Source organism: Gallus gallus, chromosome 22 (assembly GCF_016699485.2).
Source record: "Gallus gallus isolate bGalGal1 chromosome 22, bGalGal1.mat.broiler.GRCg7b, whole genome shotgun sequence".
Lineage (NCBI taxonomy): Eukaryota > Metazoa > Chordata > Aves > Galliformes > Phasianidae > Gallus > Gallus gallus.
Genome location: NC_052553.1, coordinates 4156767 through 4174280, shown reverse-complemented (window position 1 = coordinate 4174280; position 17514 = coordinate 4156767).

Here is a 17514-nt window from a genome sequence, read left to right as displayed (position 1 = left end):
TGGTGATATATATTGACTTCCTGGAGCCCTACCCTCTATGAACCCATTTTATTCATTAGTCTAAAACTTTTCTGAAGATAAAGTAGCAGTGCCTACTAAACTATTGCTATATTTCATTTATTCCCCTTAACTTCTTCAGTGTCTTAATGGATAATGAACAAGTTTACAAGGTGATAGCATAAGATTCCATCTGTTCAGACAGATTAAAAGAAGCAGAGGACAACTTTTAAAGGATGAATGCTAAAGGTATTGTTATTGCTCTTGCTGAGTTTAATTGCAGAGAATAGGGACCGATAAATATGTCTACAGGACGTATTGATTACTAAGTGAATGTACACATCCATTTAAAGTCAAAGTCAAACACGCTTCAACTGGATATGACCTGCCAAGATGAGCATAATGCTGAAAGGCAAATATTTGAGAAAGTGAATGGTTAGTTTTATGCTTTAGGTACTATCTGTAGATACTTCAGAGATCACTCAGTGCATCAATATGCTCTTAAACGTGTCCTTTACCTCAAAAAGATGGAGGTTGAAAGGCAACTCATCATCCCGCCTAGCCCTTCCTGCTCAAAGGTCAACCAGAACAGGCTGCTCAGAAACCCATCCACTGAATATCTCCAAGGGTGGAGAGTTCACAATGTCTATGGACAACCTATTCCAGTTTAGAGTACCCTCAGCTCATATTCCCAAGTTTTGTCTTTGAGGATGCTAATACCTTCATCACCAGGAGAAATTACATCTACTGATTTAATAAATTGGAAAAAAAAATCAGAACAAAAACTAAAATTTAATCATGAAATGCTTTCAAAATTGCTGCCAAACTTCCTGAGCAAGATGAACAATTAGAACTTGTAATGTGTTTTATAATGAGTTTGAATAGAACAACAAGTATGTACATTTTAGTTGCAGTCATTTCATCCTTTTCATTACAGGCATTTAAGGTTGCAAAGGTGTTTTTTATATTTTCCCAAAAGGTTACCTATTTATTTTTACCTTTAGGAATCAAATGCCTTAAAGACTTACTGGATTGCTTATCCAATTATAGCTGCTTTCCTAATAGTTTTAAGATGTTCATTTTTAATGATTTTTATGCTTCTTGAAAATGCCAGCAATATTGCTCATAAATCATTGTCCTTTCCTTTAGCTCCCCTGGATTAATATCAATTCTCTTTAATTACTTTTCTAGTTGGAGCAACAGCATTTAATCCTACCTGGTTTTTGAAGTGGGCATTTAGTTCACTACAGCTCATTAAATAGCGGTAGTCCAAGTTAATGTCATGATTAGATGTGGAATGAGATACTGGGGGAAGGGACATTTTATACGCTACTATAGGTACTGCAGTTTGCCTTAAGAAGCATTTCTTATGTGCAGTTTTGCTGTATGTTTTTCTTTTGCTATTGTCTACTTAGTGCCATACCATGATTTCTCAGGTTTGTACACAGCACTTATATATTTTTGATATAACTACTTACATATTAAAGCGACAGAGGAGTGGTGCCTACCTTAGTTACTCGGGTTGATCCCTAGATGCATGACAGTGAATGCAGTATGTTTTAAATATGGTGTTTTCCATTTGGAGGTCAGCAGTTTTCAGCAAAAAGAATGAGGATTTGTGACAGTTTGCAGATGTGAGGTTGAGTTAACTATGCTCAGTGTTACTGATTATGTGGCTTTTTGGCCAGCTGTGATATGTGGGTGTATACTGGCCCCCAGCCCTTGCAAAAAGGGAACTCCTCTGGCACACTGGATGATAAACGCCATCATTTTATATCCATGCTGCACTAAAATAAATGCAGGAAAGAAAGAAATAGCTGCAGCTGAACTGCATTCAATACGGTACAAATTCTTTGTGTTCTCCTTCATGAGGAGTGGAATCCAAATTGAGCCTGAAGGTGAAAGTGTAGGTGTAAAAACTTATGCTGCCCACTGCCTCTTTAAGAAAACATCTATTTCTTTTGCTAAACATCAATCCAGAGAAAGAGACCCATGTATGTTTCATTTTTCTTAGCTGACGTTTTGATGTGATTAAATTCACGGTGCTGCAAAGAAATATTGCTGAGCAAACCTCACAGCCTGGGAACTAGCACAGAGCTTCCAGTGCCAACAGATGCACAGCAGCCTTCTATTTAGTGAAATTAGTAAAAACAGAATTTCACCTTAACCTCCAAATTACTTATTCTCTGCTTGGGGCACTTCTGTTACACGCTGAGTGTCTTCTTTCTATCAAGCGGCTAAAGTAAATGGGCTAAAATAGTAAATCAATGCCTTCAAAACTGAGCAAGATATTTGGGGAGTCTGCAGATGTGCAATCAACAGCCAATCTCTGCCTTTATTGACTAAGTTCATTTCTCTAGACATTCATTTCTGGTCTACTGATGAACTCGGAACATGGGCGTCTGGTGTGATATTTATAGGGATTGCTTTTTAAAGAAAAATCCTTGTTGTGACTCACATCTCTTTGCGTGTCTTGATTCCTCAAGGAAGTGTTGCTTCTGGCATTTGCCTAGGCACAGAAACATTTTCTCAGTTTCCCTTCAACGTGGAAAAAATGCTTCTGTGGAAAGAAGGATCCAAATAACACTATAACTGAAGCACTTTTTAAGGCCTTGTCTTCATTGTTCTTTTCAGTTTTTTTCTGATGCTTGAAATCACCATAAGCAATTACTTCTGCAAGGAGAACAACCGCCTCCTACAAATCTTGTAGTTGAGCCCATTTCAGGAATAAACCACCTTCCAAACAGTCTTGCCAAATTAACTGACTGTTGGTCTGGACCCTGCTTTTTTCTAACCATCCCCCTTTCTTTTTCTTTTTTTTAGAGGTGATCCAAATGCTTCACTTGTCCTGTTGCTTTTGTCTGCCTTAGATTAATGTTAGCTGCAAGATTTTCTTCTCTAAGCACTCACTGACTTCCCATAAACTCTTAAAATACCAACAAGATTGATTGTATACATACAGCCTCTTCTTCTGCAGCATGTGATAGTTGTCCTACTGGGGCAGGATTTGGTTTCTTAGAAGATACCCAGAGTGTTTTTGACACAGTTGGCAGCCAACCTTAGTGACACCAATGTATAGTGCATAGACTTGGTTATGCTCAGCTTTGTACTGAAAGGCCAAGTGGTTATTTTCAGGGTCACAGAGTAAGAAAATGAATGAGCTGCAAATAGAAGCCAGGAGCCCTGGTTCCCCATCTTGTGCCTGTAAGCACCTTGCTTTCCATTTTCTCTTATAAAGGCAACCTTTGCAAAGGCATTCAGTTGAACAGAGCATGAATGCATGGGATGATTAAGCAAGACTTACAGTTGTGGAAGCAAAGAACCGGGGGTGTCTGGTACAGACTTCCTCCAGTCCTCGGGCCCATTTACCCAGCACTGTGCAGATGTCTCCTGATCTTTGCTCCTGGAAAGCTGGATGTTTGGGAGTGTATGCAGTTTACCAGCAGCAGAAGGCCTGTTTTCAGTTGTCCACCTTCCTACCTTTAGAAGAAGTCCAATGGATGTCTCCAAAAGCATGTAGATGCAGCACTGAGGGTCAAGATTAGTGGGTGTGATGGTGGTGGGTTGGAGTTGGACTTGGTCATCTTAGAGGTCTTTTCCAACCTCTGTCATTTTAAGTCAGCAAGTCACTTCCATTCTCAGTACATTGCATAAAATGCAAAGTGTGTTTTATGAGAAGCCCCTTACACTATTCTTTATTACATGTAGACAGTTATGAGGTTGGGCAGCAGCTTTGTTGATGAAAGAAAAAAAAAACAGATTTTTTTTCCTTCTAACCTTTGAAACAGGCAGAATAAAAATTTTAATTACTTGTTTGCCCATAAATAATCAGAGAAGCTGTAGGGTGTGCTTATACACATGCACACGCAAGCAAGATGCATATCTGATGCTAGAAAATTGCTCGAGCCTCTTGTAGGCAGTAAATTCTCCATGAGTTTACAGCCAATAGTAGATGTGCCCACGCATGCTGACAGACAAATCATATGTCAAGGTGACCAGCAAACAGCAGTAGGGAACTCTTTTCTGTAAAAGCACCAGGTGTCGGGCTTTCTCTAGGCAGTTTTTTTTCTGTGAAGAGATTGACATTGATAATGGACAAATGAACAATTTTTGACTCAACAGGCTAAAGAGCTGATCATGTCAGATCCTTCTGTTATCAGTGATCTTGCAGCCATTCATTGTTGTCTGATCCCTGTCCCACTGGGTAATGTGGAATATAATATCCTGAGCAGTTTTACCTGAATGGTTTAGAGATTGTTCTTTAGGGGCTAAGATATTTAGGGGCTCTTTATCATTTTCTGGGTTGCTGATGGCTAATTGTTGATTACAATTACACTTATGTGGCTAAGTTAAGTTCCTTACATCTGAGTAAACAACTGCACCTATAGGAACCAAAATAATTCCAAAATTGGCACTTACTGCAAGGATATTTCTTTTTGGTTAGTAAGGATGGCAAAAGGATAAGATGTTCTGTAATTCATCAGCTTCTGTGATTGCTAAAGCACAGCCTGTTGTCTGTGGAAAATAAACAGACCTTCTGGTCTGGGGACTAACAGCTTATCCCTAAGGTCACTCTGTTCCTTAGAGGCTTATCCATTGTTCCTTCTTGCTCAATGCTTTAACACTATTACCGCTATACTTTCAATAACATCCTGTGCACCTCATTTATATTTATGGACCAGTAAACACTGTCTGTCTTTGGCATCCGACATGACATCAAGGTCTTGGCACACACATTCCTGGTATATTTGGGACACTGAGCTTTGCATTGAATCCTATAGGTGGCCATTTCCTTATGCATGTGCATTTCTTCCCGCTCTTTCCCCTATACCCAATATTCTTGACAAATTCCTCGTGGGGTGAAGCATGGAGGAATTTGTGTCCCAGAATCGCCTGATTTTATCCACATAAAGATTGATAATAGAACATTTGAGGGAGGAGGACTTATGAATGAAGACAGGTAATTGTCGATAGAAGAGTGAATAGGAGCTAGCTGCCTATCAGTGTAGAATGTGTGCACAGTGCTGCTTTACTTCAGGAAGAAAAGAGATTGAGTCATATATCAATTAACCCTAAGCCTGATAAGTGCTTGAGGATTAATTTACTAGATAATACTGGAATCTGGGAGGATGTGGAGGATTTGTTGGAAACTATTTAAAGTATAATTAATGTTCCTTTTAAATACACGGAGAGATAACAGAATTAGTCGTGGGGGGAGAAAAAAAAACACTTTTTATTAGAAAATGTTCCATTTTCAAAGGAAAATAAATGCTTAAGCATCTGTTCTTGGCTGCTGGGAGGTGATGTGGTTTCACTCAAGACAAAGGAGCTTTCTGGAGTGACATGGCAGAGGATCAGGCCCTGGAATTAAATGGTGAGTGGCTGAGCAAGCTGCTTGTTAAGGTCCTGATAATGCTAATGGGAGCTTCCTTGCATGCCATGGGGCTTCTACACCTGCATTTAGAGCAGGATTTGCCTCATGCCCATGTCTGGGATGCACTGAATTGCTTTTGCTGAGGTCCTGAGCTCCTTCAGCTTCCACTGCCTTTTCTTCTTCCGGAGGAGAGAGACATTTCCAGCACTTCTCTCTGTTTATCCTTTGGGGCAAAGTGCATTTCTAAAAAAATGTAAATATTTCTATTGCTAATTTATACCCTTGGCATTCAGGGTGACTTCTTCAAGTGACTGACATGCTGCATGATTAGTTGCTCATAGCCTCATTAATTAGCTGAAATGTCATTTACGTTGCATTGCCTTGCTGCGTGTTTTGCTCTGTGTGCAATCACTGGAAAGGAAAGCACTTGCAGAAATACTGAGGCACAGCCAGCATGGCTCTTTAGCTGAGGGACACTCTTTTTTTTTTCTTTTCAGATTATCATCTATAACCCTTAAAAAAAAAAAAAAAGAAATAGTGTGACTTTATATGCCACTTTTACCTCCATTATAACCACATGGGGGCTGCAGCACGCACCATGATTCCCAAGTTGGCATTAGCAGAGTCCCCATGTCAAAGGGAGTGACATAAAGAGGGTCATAGGGATGACACTGAGTCACTGTGACACTGTGCAGGAGGGACTGAAAGGGATATCCATGGCTCTGGGTTGTTCTTGGTAGCTGTGGCTGTTGCGGTGCTCACTGTCCTGGGGGCAGAGTGAAAGCAGGGGAGATGGAAATAGTCGCACGCAGTGATTTCTGTCTGCCTGCTATAAGCAACTGCATCCCTTGTGCCACGAGGGAGAACTCTGCACGCTGCTTGTTTGCACTTACTCCAGAACAGCCCCATCAGAAAACACAAAGGGACAGATAGCTCTCCCCCCACGTGCCTCTCATTTGAAGATCTCCAAACCCTTTGAAACAATCTCCCAAGATGTAACTCTGCAGAGTTTAGAGGTGTTTTCTATTTCTGCCATGCTTAATGTGCTTCAGAAAGTTTCCAAAAGATAATGCTTTATTGTCTGGATCTATAACACACACCCCTCCACAGAGCTTTTGATTTAGTGCCTTATTGTCTGGCACATCCAGCACCCACCTTCTGTAGAGTCCCTCTGACTTATTTAAATGGAATAGAAAGTACATTTATGGCCAAGAGTCAGATTTCTAAAAGGAATTAAGCACCTAAGCTCCTTTCAAATCTCGCCTGTGTGTTACAGGAGACAACATGTCGGGATCTATTGTCCTCTCCATTATGCCTGGGAGATTTTTGCTTTATTAGTGATGCTGTGCCTCAGTTCTTATTGTATCAGTACTGAATTTAACGCATTTCCGGACACGAGGTGCTGGGAAAGAAATAAAGCCTCAGCCAGCTGCTGCTAAGAGGTCTGTAGGAGAACCCATCAAACCCTTTGCCATCCTCTTAGCTCTGCAGGCAAATGGTTCTGTTCAGCTGGAGAAGCCAAATTATGAGAGATGTTCTTTTGTCTCGGAAGGAGCAAGGTAGTATTTTTACCCAGTGGTGGGATGTAAAAGCGCCTCTTCTTTCCGATTCCCATATAAATAGGTTTCCCATTACTTGATACAATGCAGTTCAGTGACTGGAAATGTCACAGTGATTAGGGTAAGGCAGTTTGGAAGTGCTGGAGTGCCCACGAAACCCAGCTTGGCAAGAAGTTTCAAATTATCTTAAGTTGCTAAAATGCAGATTTTTCTGTCCCACAAATGTGATAGTAATTTCTCTTTGTGGTGCAGATTATGGAGGAAAATGACCGTGCTGTGCTTCCCCTGGTTCTGTTATGTATTCGCCACAGCTTCTGAGAGAAGCAAATCCGCATGATTTATTTTGGGTATGAACAATCTGTCTTGCAATAGCTGTAGCTCAGTGTTCACTTGCCTTTAGCCAATATTCTGAGATCATAATATTGATGATGATTTCATTTTGCCATGAAAGATGATGTTTTCTGATGCAGTCCGCAGCCCCGGCGGTCCAAACAAATGTTACTTGGAGCTCCACAAGATTTTTCTTCCATTAGGAACAGGTTAGGCATGGCCTGCCTCATTTGCAAAGTGTTGCAACAGGCCAAACGCAGAGCAACTTGGGGCCAAGTTGCATAATTAAATACTCCAGCACCTGAATGCAGAATGCCTAGCCCTGTCGGGTGCTTTAGGAAGTGTGTTAGACATCAGGCATCTCTTACAATGAGCGAAATAAAAGCATGACCCCTTTGCACACAGAACAATAGAACGGCTTGGGTTGGAAGCAGCCTCAAAGATCATTTCATTCCTACCCCAATATGTATAGGTCCATGCTGCTGTGCAAGCTCTACTGAAACAAGAGAAAGCCAAATTCTTATTCAACCTGAGACAAGTGTTCTGAGATAGCAGCTCCTTGGCCCGTCTGATGCTTCCTCCCCCCGTGTCCTTTTCAAACGAGGTTTCACCAAGAAGGTTTTCTCTCCTGATTTATGATGACTTGCCCTTTATCAGAGCGCTTGCTTCGGGTGAAGCCTTTGTAACAGCACAGCTGATGGAGGAGTTTGGTCATGAAGAAGTTATCAATATTAAAAATCCTTTCATGACAGCAGAGCCTTTGTTAGAGAAAAGATGTTCATTATTTTCTAAAATCGGTCAGGCCCTGCTTTCCTCCACTCTGTTCTGTTGCCAGGCTGCCTTTATTCAGATTAATATATATATATTTTTCTTACTCATTAGTGTCTACGATGAACAAAAGTAGAATAGATATGAAAAATAGATAGGTCCTGGAAGGTAAAAGGAAAAAAAAAAAGACAGTTGACATTCAATTAGAGTCACTTACCACAGTAAAATATCTTCCATTTGACTCCAGCTCTGCCTTTTGAGTTATTCCTACCCCAGCAGTGAGTGAAAGGCAGCCCGAGGGTAGAGCTGGGGCAGCGAGAGATCACGGAATGGATCATTACTGCTTAAGCAAGCATAAAACAGCCGTGTATTTTCCCCCGTTTTGCTATGGGAAAATAAAAACTGTCTGTTTCTCCTTATTTACTGTAGTGGGTTAGTGATAATCGCCGTTTATGAAGTCACTCATAAGAAAGTAATAGCCTGAATAGTGCTTTGGGATTAAAGCACGTTTTTAAGTGATGCCATAAGGAATCATTTATGTAATGCAACACTGAGCCGTAGCCCTGAGATGGGTTTACATCCCATGATTGACCAAACAGTGCTTGTTTTATTGCCCAGGATGATACGTAACGTTCTTGTATTTTTTCCTTCTGTGTAAAAGTAGCTTTTGTGGCTGGTGGTATTTAGTTAGCACTGGTGAAAAGCAAAGGAGAGAGTGTGGCTTGTGCTTCCCATTGACCTCACCTGGGTTACGGAACACTTCCAGCTCAATGGTAGGCTCCATGCATGCCATGGGGCTGCACTCCCAAATGGCAAAAGGCCTGTGAAGTGACAAAGGTGAAGAGCTGGGTAGGGGAATAACCAGAGAATACCCAAGCTGCTGTTTTTAGTGAACACACAGGGCAAAATACAATGGTGTTATGGCTCCATCAGAAACACAATGATGGTTTATTTGCGTTTTAGGAATGCATGGAACCAGGATGTATTGCTTACAGCTCTCTTGAATAAATGCAGTACAAGAAAAATTTAAAAAAGTATATCCTTAGTTCATATGATTGTGACTACAGAAATGTCAGCATATGTAGTGGGCTTTTCTTGAGGAACTTTCTCAAAGCGTGTACATCAAGTCAGAGTTTTCTGCACTGAGTCTTGTTGAACATCTTGAAACCTTTTTGTAGAAAGAAGGTTTGGACCAGATTTTGAAATATTTCACAAACTTGTCAGTTGTAACAGCAGGCAGACACAAACACTCCTCCTTTTCCCCTTAAACACTCTTCCATCCTGTTTCTCCATCAGACATGATCATGCTTCTGTTTTCATGTGAAGCAACACCTTCAAATTTTAGCAGCTGAGGCCGGAGAGCTGCAACTCTGGCACTGCAAAGCTGTGTCCTACATGCTTGATGTCACTTCCCAGTGTCTTGTTATCAAAGCCACACCATCTAGGAGCGTGCAAGTGTCCCCCATTATTAAAACATTGCTTCTAGGCAGGTTATGCTAACATCTGAGCCAAGATTTTTCTTTTTTAAACGTTGTTTACCCTTGCAGATCTGAAACAGCTTCCCCGATGGCCTTCTGAATACTTGGCAAAAGCCATTAATTTGGAGCAAGGATGGCAACTGTGCTCATAAGAGAGCCAAAAAGACTGTTCTGCTGCTTTGGTTTATTGGATGACTGAGCTAATTCATTACTTGTATAGGAATCTTATTTTTTACTGCTGGATGGTCACCCATTCAGGATTGTAAATCTAATTAATTTGAAAACGAGATTTTTTGAGAGGGTGTTTCTGTTTTGGTTTAAATACAAGAGATAATTAGCTAGTAAAAACTTTTTTGCTTTGGGCTGTACTTTTTGGCAGTTCTGATGTTAAGCTATAGGCAGTATATTAGGTCCAAGAATACGGTGATTAAAAATGAATTCCTTACTGCTTGGAGGGTATCAGTGGCTTAGCTTGTGTTTGTTAGGAGAGGGCATCTGTCTCTCTGCCTTATTAGATGAGGAGAAAGCAAATACAAACACAAGAAAGAGCCAATCCAGCCCCCCGCATTGCTTTCCCTTTGCCAAAAGCCACTGTACTGGCTGTTCTTGTGGGCTGCTGCAGCTGTGAATACATCTGCTGTGACTGTGCCTCTCACCACAGGCGTTGTCCCCATAGGTTTTCTCTACAATGGCACTGTCTCAACACAAATATTGACAAGTGCCATCTTACTGTGCTGTATTTCATCCACATGAGGCATCCCCAAAGGAACGGCATATGCAGAGGTGCTGATCAGTAGGTGTACCCTTCGTGTGTGTGGATAACTACCAGCAGAGATCAGCTGATGCAGTGGAAAAAGGAGAGACCTGTCAACCTGAACTACATGCTGCAGATAAATGGACACCACCTATTCTTCTTCTGTAGTTAGCACCAGATTTACACCGTTAAGATAAAGGATTTTATTTTTATTTTTTGCTTTCCATCACTTTTATGCAGGATCCTTATTCTGAAATATGCTGGAAGCCATAACACATCGCTAAAAGTGCTCACGTGCAGAGGAATGTCCACAGTGCCAGCATGCAAAAGGTGCTGCCAACGTACAGTGCTAGGATGAGGAAAACTTGATTTGAGGTACAGTTCCAAGAAAAGCAAGAAAACATATGGGAAGGAGAAGCATTCAGAAGGGTACTTCTGAGGCTGAAGACCTGGATGAAGACAAGAAAATCTGTGTTCAGTTCCTGATGTTGGCATGAGCTGGCTGTGTGAACGTGGACAACTTGTTAATTTTATGCCTTGAATGAACGCTGGGATTCTTTGTACCTAGTGTCTGTCACTGGATCCTAGGGCAATGAAAATAGACTTCAGTGAGTAAAGCAGCCACCACAAGTACTACTCTGCTATAGACATCCTAATGTACGATGATAGCAAACAAATAGGATGATATTTTGAGCAATATTGGCTAAAATTTCTTAAATGGGTCTTGACGATTGATTACTGGGGAGAACAGGACACGGACAATGGCATTGCTGTGTCCACTTCTGCAAGTGTGCACATAAATAGCTCACACTGATAATAACAGAAACAGTGTCTGAATCAATTTGCATTAAAACTTGGCTCCTAGAATACATTTCAAGGAACATTAATAGCCCTGTCTGCATTTTACTAACACCTTAGTGAAATCTGAAATGATTGCTTTGAAATGGAAATAATCTGTCTGCTTTTAATAAGAATGCTGATGGAGATGCAGCAATATGGGATTGGTCAAAGCCTGAAGAAAAGTTTCTAGCTGAATTTTTGATGGAAGTGTAATCTTTACATGGGCAAGTGTCTGGGTGTTTGAATTACATTCCATGGATGTTAACTGGGAAAAGGAGACAGAGGAAGAAAAGGGGAGAGTTCATGGGGCTGAAATTCATTCACGTGATTCTTAGCACTCCTACAGCTATTGGTGCCTGGCAGCTTGGAGGTGGATATTGGATCTTCTAGAATCCTGATTAACAGAGATGTCCTCATTAGTGTGTCAGTATTGTCCAGCGCTGTTTTCTTAGATCCCATCTTTGCCGTAGTGAGTCACAAAGAAATACAGTCCAGCTTATTTTCAGCATTTCGTTGCTAGAAAACTCTTTTTTGGATCTCTTATACGTGAAAAGTAACATAAAGAAATTTTTCCAAGAGAACAACTGTGGGACGGTTATAGTTTCCTCTGCTCAGTTTTGATTAAAGCCTCTTCATGTTTATTTTTGATAGAATCACAAGGCGCTCACTTGACGCTAAATATAAATACAATGACTCAAAGAGAATGCTGAGGTCCAGATTTTGAAAAATGAATCAGTGAGATGCTCCAAGCACCATTAAATCCCACTTCATATTTTCAAAGCCGCCAACAAATGTAAACAACAAAATTTAAGATAACATGTTGTTTTGGTTGGTATTTTTAGAATGGCATATGCTGCTGGTTCTCACAGAGCACCTCATGGTTGATTGTGCTGCACTCCATGATTCACATATATGACTTTTTTTTTGTGACTTGGACTTTTGCTGTGTTTCTGAAAGAGAAGTGCTTTGTTAAATCGACTGTTGCACATTGCTTGCCCATTCCTGCATGTTTTCACTGCTCTTGTTGTGTAAAGAAGTTTTTTAAGGCATTTAGGCATCTGAAGAAAAAACAAGTCATTTGTTGTTGTGTGCTTAAACGAGGCATCTTCTGTTGTTTTTATGCTCTCAAGTATTTTTGAAAATCCTAGGGATACCTGTTTACTATTTGATAAGATATGTACCATCAGATACCTTGGGTGTAGGGATTGCTGCTTACTGTGGAATAAATGCTAGGTAAGACCTTTCAGATCATTGTTAGGACTGGTTCTCCTGTATCAAAATTTCAAGTCAAATTTCCAAGTATTGTATTTTTCTCACTGGTGACATCATCTTGTTTGCTTAGTCCATCTTCAGATGCATTTCGAAAGGTCACCTCGTGTTGTTAATATTTAAAATTCACATAATGTGAAGGAGCAACAGTGCAAGCACCCACCTTCAGATACAAATAACTCTTCCTCCTTTTGGAATGAGAAAAGATCTGTTTTTGATGGTGCATGAATTGCAGCTATGAAAGCTTTAAAACGTTTATCATTTCTGTCTGTGATTATGTAGCAACAAAAATATAGATGCAGTTAACCACAAGTGCTAAACAGAGAGAAAATCAGTCACCTTTCCGAAGCCTGCCTGAGTCCTTAATAAAATCTACAAGAATGTATAATTTTAACTTGTGTCATTTAAAAATTGACACACTTTAAAAGTTGAATTGTATATAACTTTTGATGAAATAAATTGCATGCAACTTTTTTGTTAGAGGTCATCCTACTCACTATTGCTATATTTTTGAGGAGTACTTTTTTCCATATTTTTTCCATCACAAGGAAAAAAAATCCTTTATGAAGCTTCTGGGGAGTATTGGCGTGAAGCTTATGTTTTGCAGATGGAAGGCTGCAAGGCATCATCGAAGTAACAAAAATTATTGCTCCACGGGCCTGAATTCCATATTTATTGCCTATCTGCAGATATTTACGGATTCTGACTCTCATTTCTTGCTAAGGTGCTTTCCTAGAGCCCTGATAGGCACGAAGTGCCCCTATATTCCACTATTTTCAGTGGATTTCTTTGGTTTGATTGAATCAGGTTCTTGCTCTTCTGATACTGAGAACAAGAAATTTCGTGTCAAATCTCAAATGAGAACGGTGGAAATTCCCATTCCTTCTCTTGCATATGAGAACTTGTATTGACTTGAGGTTTGAAGTCAGAAATTTTAATCAACTAGAGTGCATTTTCGAGTCTGATAAATCTTAGCAGACCATTTAATCTATATAGCTTAGAGCATGAGCCAGAGAACACAGCCAGCTACAAAATATACGACTTTCGGTAAAGTTTCAGAATTCCTGCACGTTTGTTTGGGATGAGCTTCTTTCTAAGAGGTCATACTGCTGCTTCATGGAAGAGGTTTAAGCTGACTCTGACCTTAAATTACAATTTAATTTTTCTTCCCAATTTAGATGACATGAGGGTGCTACTATAAATGAGAAATGGGCCTATCGACTGGTGTTGCTATTTTTGTTAGGTGTGCATGCGTGTGCAGATATACCTGTGCTCCATTATACCCCATTTCTAACTTCTTCAAGTTGCCCTTCTCGTCATTTTCGTGACTTTCTAAAGCACTGAACTGAATATCACTTATGGGCAGAAGCTAAAGGCCAGCGATGTCACTTCGTAATTTGCTTCAGTAATCTTTGGGCTGAGTTTAATAACAGAGTTCATTTGTATCTGCAGCCCTGACTTTTTTTGGCAATCCACTTGTTCCTGCTGCTGCTTACATGCAAGAACAGATTGACCACCCCCAGGTACCTTGGAAGTGATGCTGGTGGAGCTGGCTGGGTTATTCTATATTTACAGAGCTTGGAGCTGTGGATGAGAGCACAAATTGGCACCCAGTGCCTATGACAATAGCCCTGCCATGGATGACATGTAGCAGGAGTCAACCAGCTTGGGCTGCTCACCATCTCCATGTATGCAGTCCCCATGACAGTAAGATTTCTTGCTAGCACTTGTGTGGGGACGATACTTCTAGAAGCAAAGGTTTGTCTGGCTGAAGTGCTTTCTGCTACAGAGAGATTATGCAGTTCTATGATTCTATTAGAGACACTGAGTTATCCATGTTGTGTATCCTCAGGGGCACTGGAATAGCCCTTGCTCAACGTCTTCATGAAGAGCAACACTCAAAGCTACACTCTCAACTTGCAAATAAGGTGGGGATGTATTGCCTTCATTTCTATTGACTTTGAAGTTTAGGATTCTGTAAACCTCAAGTTCTGTCCCCTTAGCTCCTGAGATTTCTATTAAAAAAAAAAAAAAAAAGATAACCTTGGCAAGCCACTGTAATTGTCACTTGCTCTTTCCTTTGGCACTGTGAGGACAAGTATTGCTTGTACCCTGGAGGCACCCAGCAATGCTAAATTCTATCCGACTGTGACTGTTGCTTTATTACCATGAGGATGCAGGACTGAGCAGACAGTGCAGACGGAGATATTTCAAACTCCTCTCATACCTTCAGTTTGGGAAATTACATTTTGCCATGTAGTTTTTAATCTGTCGGTATAGACCATACAAAATGACAAGAGAGCATGATTTAATTTTATGATAGCAGTGCATTAGATGTCCATTTTATGTTCCTGTAAAAGAGGGATTTGAAGTAGTGTTGTGCTTTGCTCTTCCTTCTACATTTGAGATTCTTGTTTCTTGAGGTCTGGCAATAAAACCCTAAGAATATTTTCATATCTTTACTGTTGTCTCTTGGTGCCTGGTTATCCATCTAGAGTCCTATTTCGAAAATAGGTACTGTGTATGTGCTGAGTGTTGTTGTGTAATTTTATCAACACTTGGCACAATGTTTTATGATGGAGATCATGCCTGATCTCTTATTTCACAGGTAGGTAAAAACAATTCCAGGGGGTGTAAGCCTTAAGACGGTGGCCAGAGCACAAACACCCATTTGGTTATCTGTCCATGACTCTGCTTGGAGTGCAGATGCGCTGAATCATTGTGTGCTGTCTTCAGAGACTAGAAATAACAGCAGCCAACTGTTGAATCATCAGTGAGCAGTTGCCTCGTGTGATGGGGAACAGGATGGAGCAGTGGCCACTCTGTGTTGTTCATGAGGTTACAGCTCTTGGACAAGTGGGTCCTGGTTGGCCATTGACCTGCGTTACATGATTTATACAGTTATGATGTCAGTGCAAGAAAGCAGAGTTTTATTGCGGAAGGATGGGGAAACACTGAGCTTTGGTATTGGCTGCTCAGAGAGGGAATTTAAAGCAATGACAAATATGTGGCAGTTTTGTGTAATCAGCATGCTATCTGCTGCATTGAATCATGGAAATGAAATAAAACCCAAGGTGAGCATCCATTTAGGAGTTCCTAAAGGGTTTCTTGAGAAGATGCCAAATTCAATATGTCTTCAGGTGCCTTAAAGTTCATGCAGAGAAAACACAGTCTACTGCCAAAATTTATTAGAAAGGGCTATTATGGGAACTCTGAGGACAGTTGCATAGAAGGCACTTGTTTGCATCATTTTGTTTCTTAATTGTTGAAGTGATGGAAGTCAACAAGATTTTCACGTGGATAAGCAGAGAGCAACCCAGAAACAAGCTGAGCAAATTTTGTTCTAGAAATGCATAAGGTTTTGAAGAATGAAAAATAGATGGTGGAGACATAGGGAAGCAGGAGAACAGGCAGAGAGGGAATAAAACACAACTGCACAAAACAACCTCCTCCACTCTAACTATTTCATATGTACTATAATTAAAAGAATCTTAATAAATTAAATCAAACTGCAAGAGAAAACATGGAAGAACAGAACATCTCAGACCTCCTAAGAGCTGCAGTGATGGGAGCCCTTCTTTACCAGAAGTTTAGCTGCTGGCAGTTCTAATTCTTCCCTAATCATGGGACCCTACCTCATCTGTGTTGCATATATCACCAAGATGATAATCTAGTTTTAACAGAACTATAAAATAACTCTGATATCAGTTTTAGAGTTGGCATAGATAACACACTTGAATTTCTTATTCTGTTAGGTTTCCATTTCTAAGGTGTGTGATGATCTGAAGTCAGCATATGCTTTGTGGTAAATGTGAAATACTTTCTCCATTTGTTTTATTTTTCTCTCCAGGATAAAGCCACGGCTTTATTCCAGCACAGATGTGTACTATTTTAGGATTAGCCTATTCCTGCCCCCTCCATCCCACTCACATAAAACACATTTAATTCTTCTGCAACTTTGCATCCTAAGTATTGAACCCAATACTTTCCAGATAACATCGTGTTCTCACAAGCAGATGAAGCTGAAGATTTGAACAAACGGGAAGCAAGAGGGCACAATTATTTCAAAGAACTTTCTTATTAGCATTATAAATTACAGATTGGATATCTGCAGCCTGCCTGATGTTTTCAACACTTGCCAAAATCGGAAGGGCTTCAGATTATTTAATTGTGAATTGAGCCTGATTTCCAGTTTAGTAGCAGTTCCAAATAGAGAATTTAAGACAGTTTTTCTCCTCTATCTCTGTTACGATGCTGGGGATTGGTTGGTATAAGTCAGCTGGCAGAGAATCATAGAATATCCTGAGTTGGAAGTGATCCATAGGGATCATCAAGTCCAACTCAGCTGCTCAACACTGCTCAATACTGAGCAAATTCCCACTCTGTGGGAATGGTGGTATCTGTGGCCTTAGTGAGCTGGGCCACGCTGTGAGGGGAAGGAGATTGTGTGGAGGAGAGCAGAGTCTCTCTGCTGGTATGTTTTCTCCTTTTCTGATGAAGGTTTTTGGTGTTTTTTTACAGATCTTCTCCAGCTGAGGTCAAGGGGAACAAAATACAGCAATCTATAATTGTGCATCCTCAAAGAGAGTACACGAGTCTTACGGACTGGTGCGTGGTCTCTCTACCCTTGAGCCCACAGGCAGAAGTGCTTGCAATGTTTCGTTGCAATAGCAAGATTTTTGCCATGAATTAATCACCACATACACCTGCATCCCTCTGGCTCCGGCAGCTCCAAAAAGAGTCCTGTCAGGATTGTCCTAAAATGTTCTGCCAGAGCACTCTGGTGGGGATTGAAGTCAGGCTGGAAGCTAATTCTCTGTGCCATGCTTCTCATGGGGCGTAGCTGGACTCTCCCATCCAGCTGGATTCAAGCTGGCAGTGGAAGAAGAACTTACACAGCAACTGCATTATGAGCAATTCCATGATATGAGGTGGTACTGTAATAAATGACAGCTTGGGGCCCCTGAATGTGGCATTTCCATGATATGGTGTCTGCTCAGTGATGCATAGCAGCTCCACGTGTCCAGTCGGTATGTGGGATGAGCACAATGTTCCTCCGTACAGCCCAAGTTTACCTATGCAGGAAAAAAGAATCATCCAAGAGGCTTATTAAAACAAGTCCACATTGCTAATAGTGCTGGTACG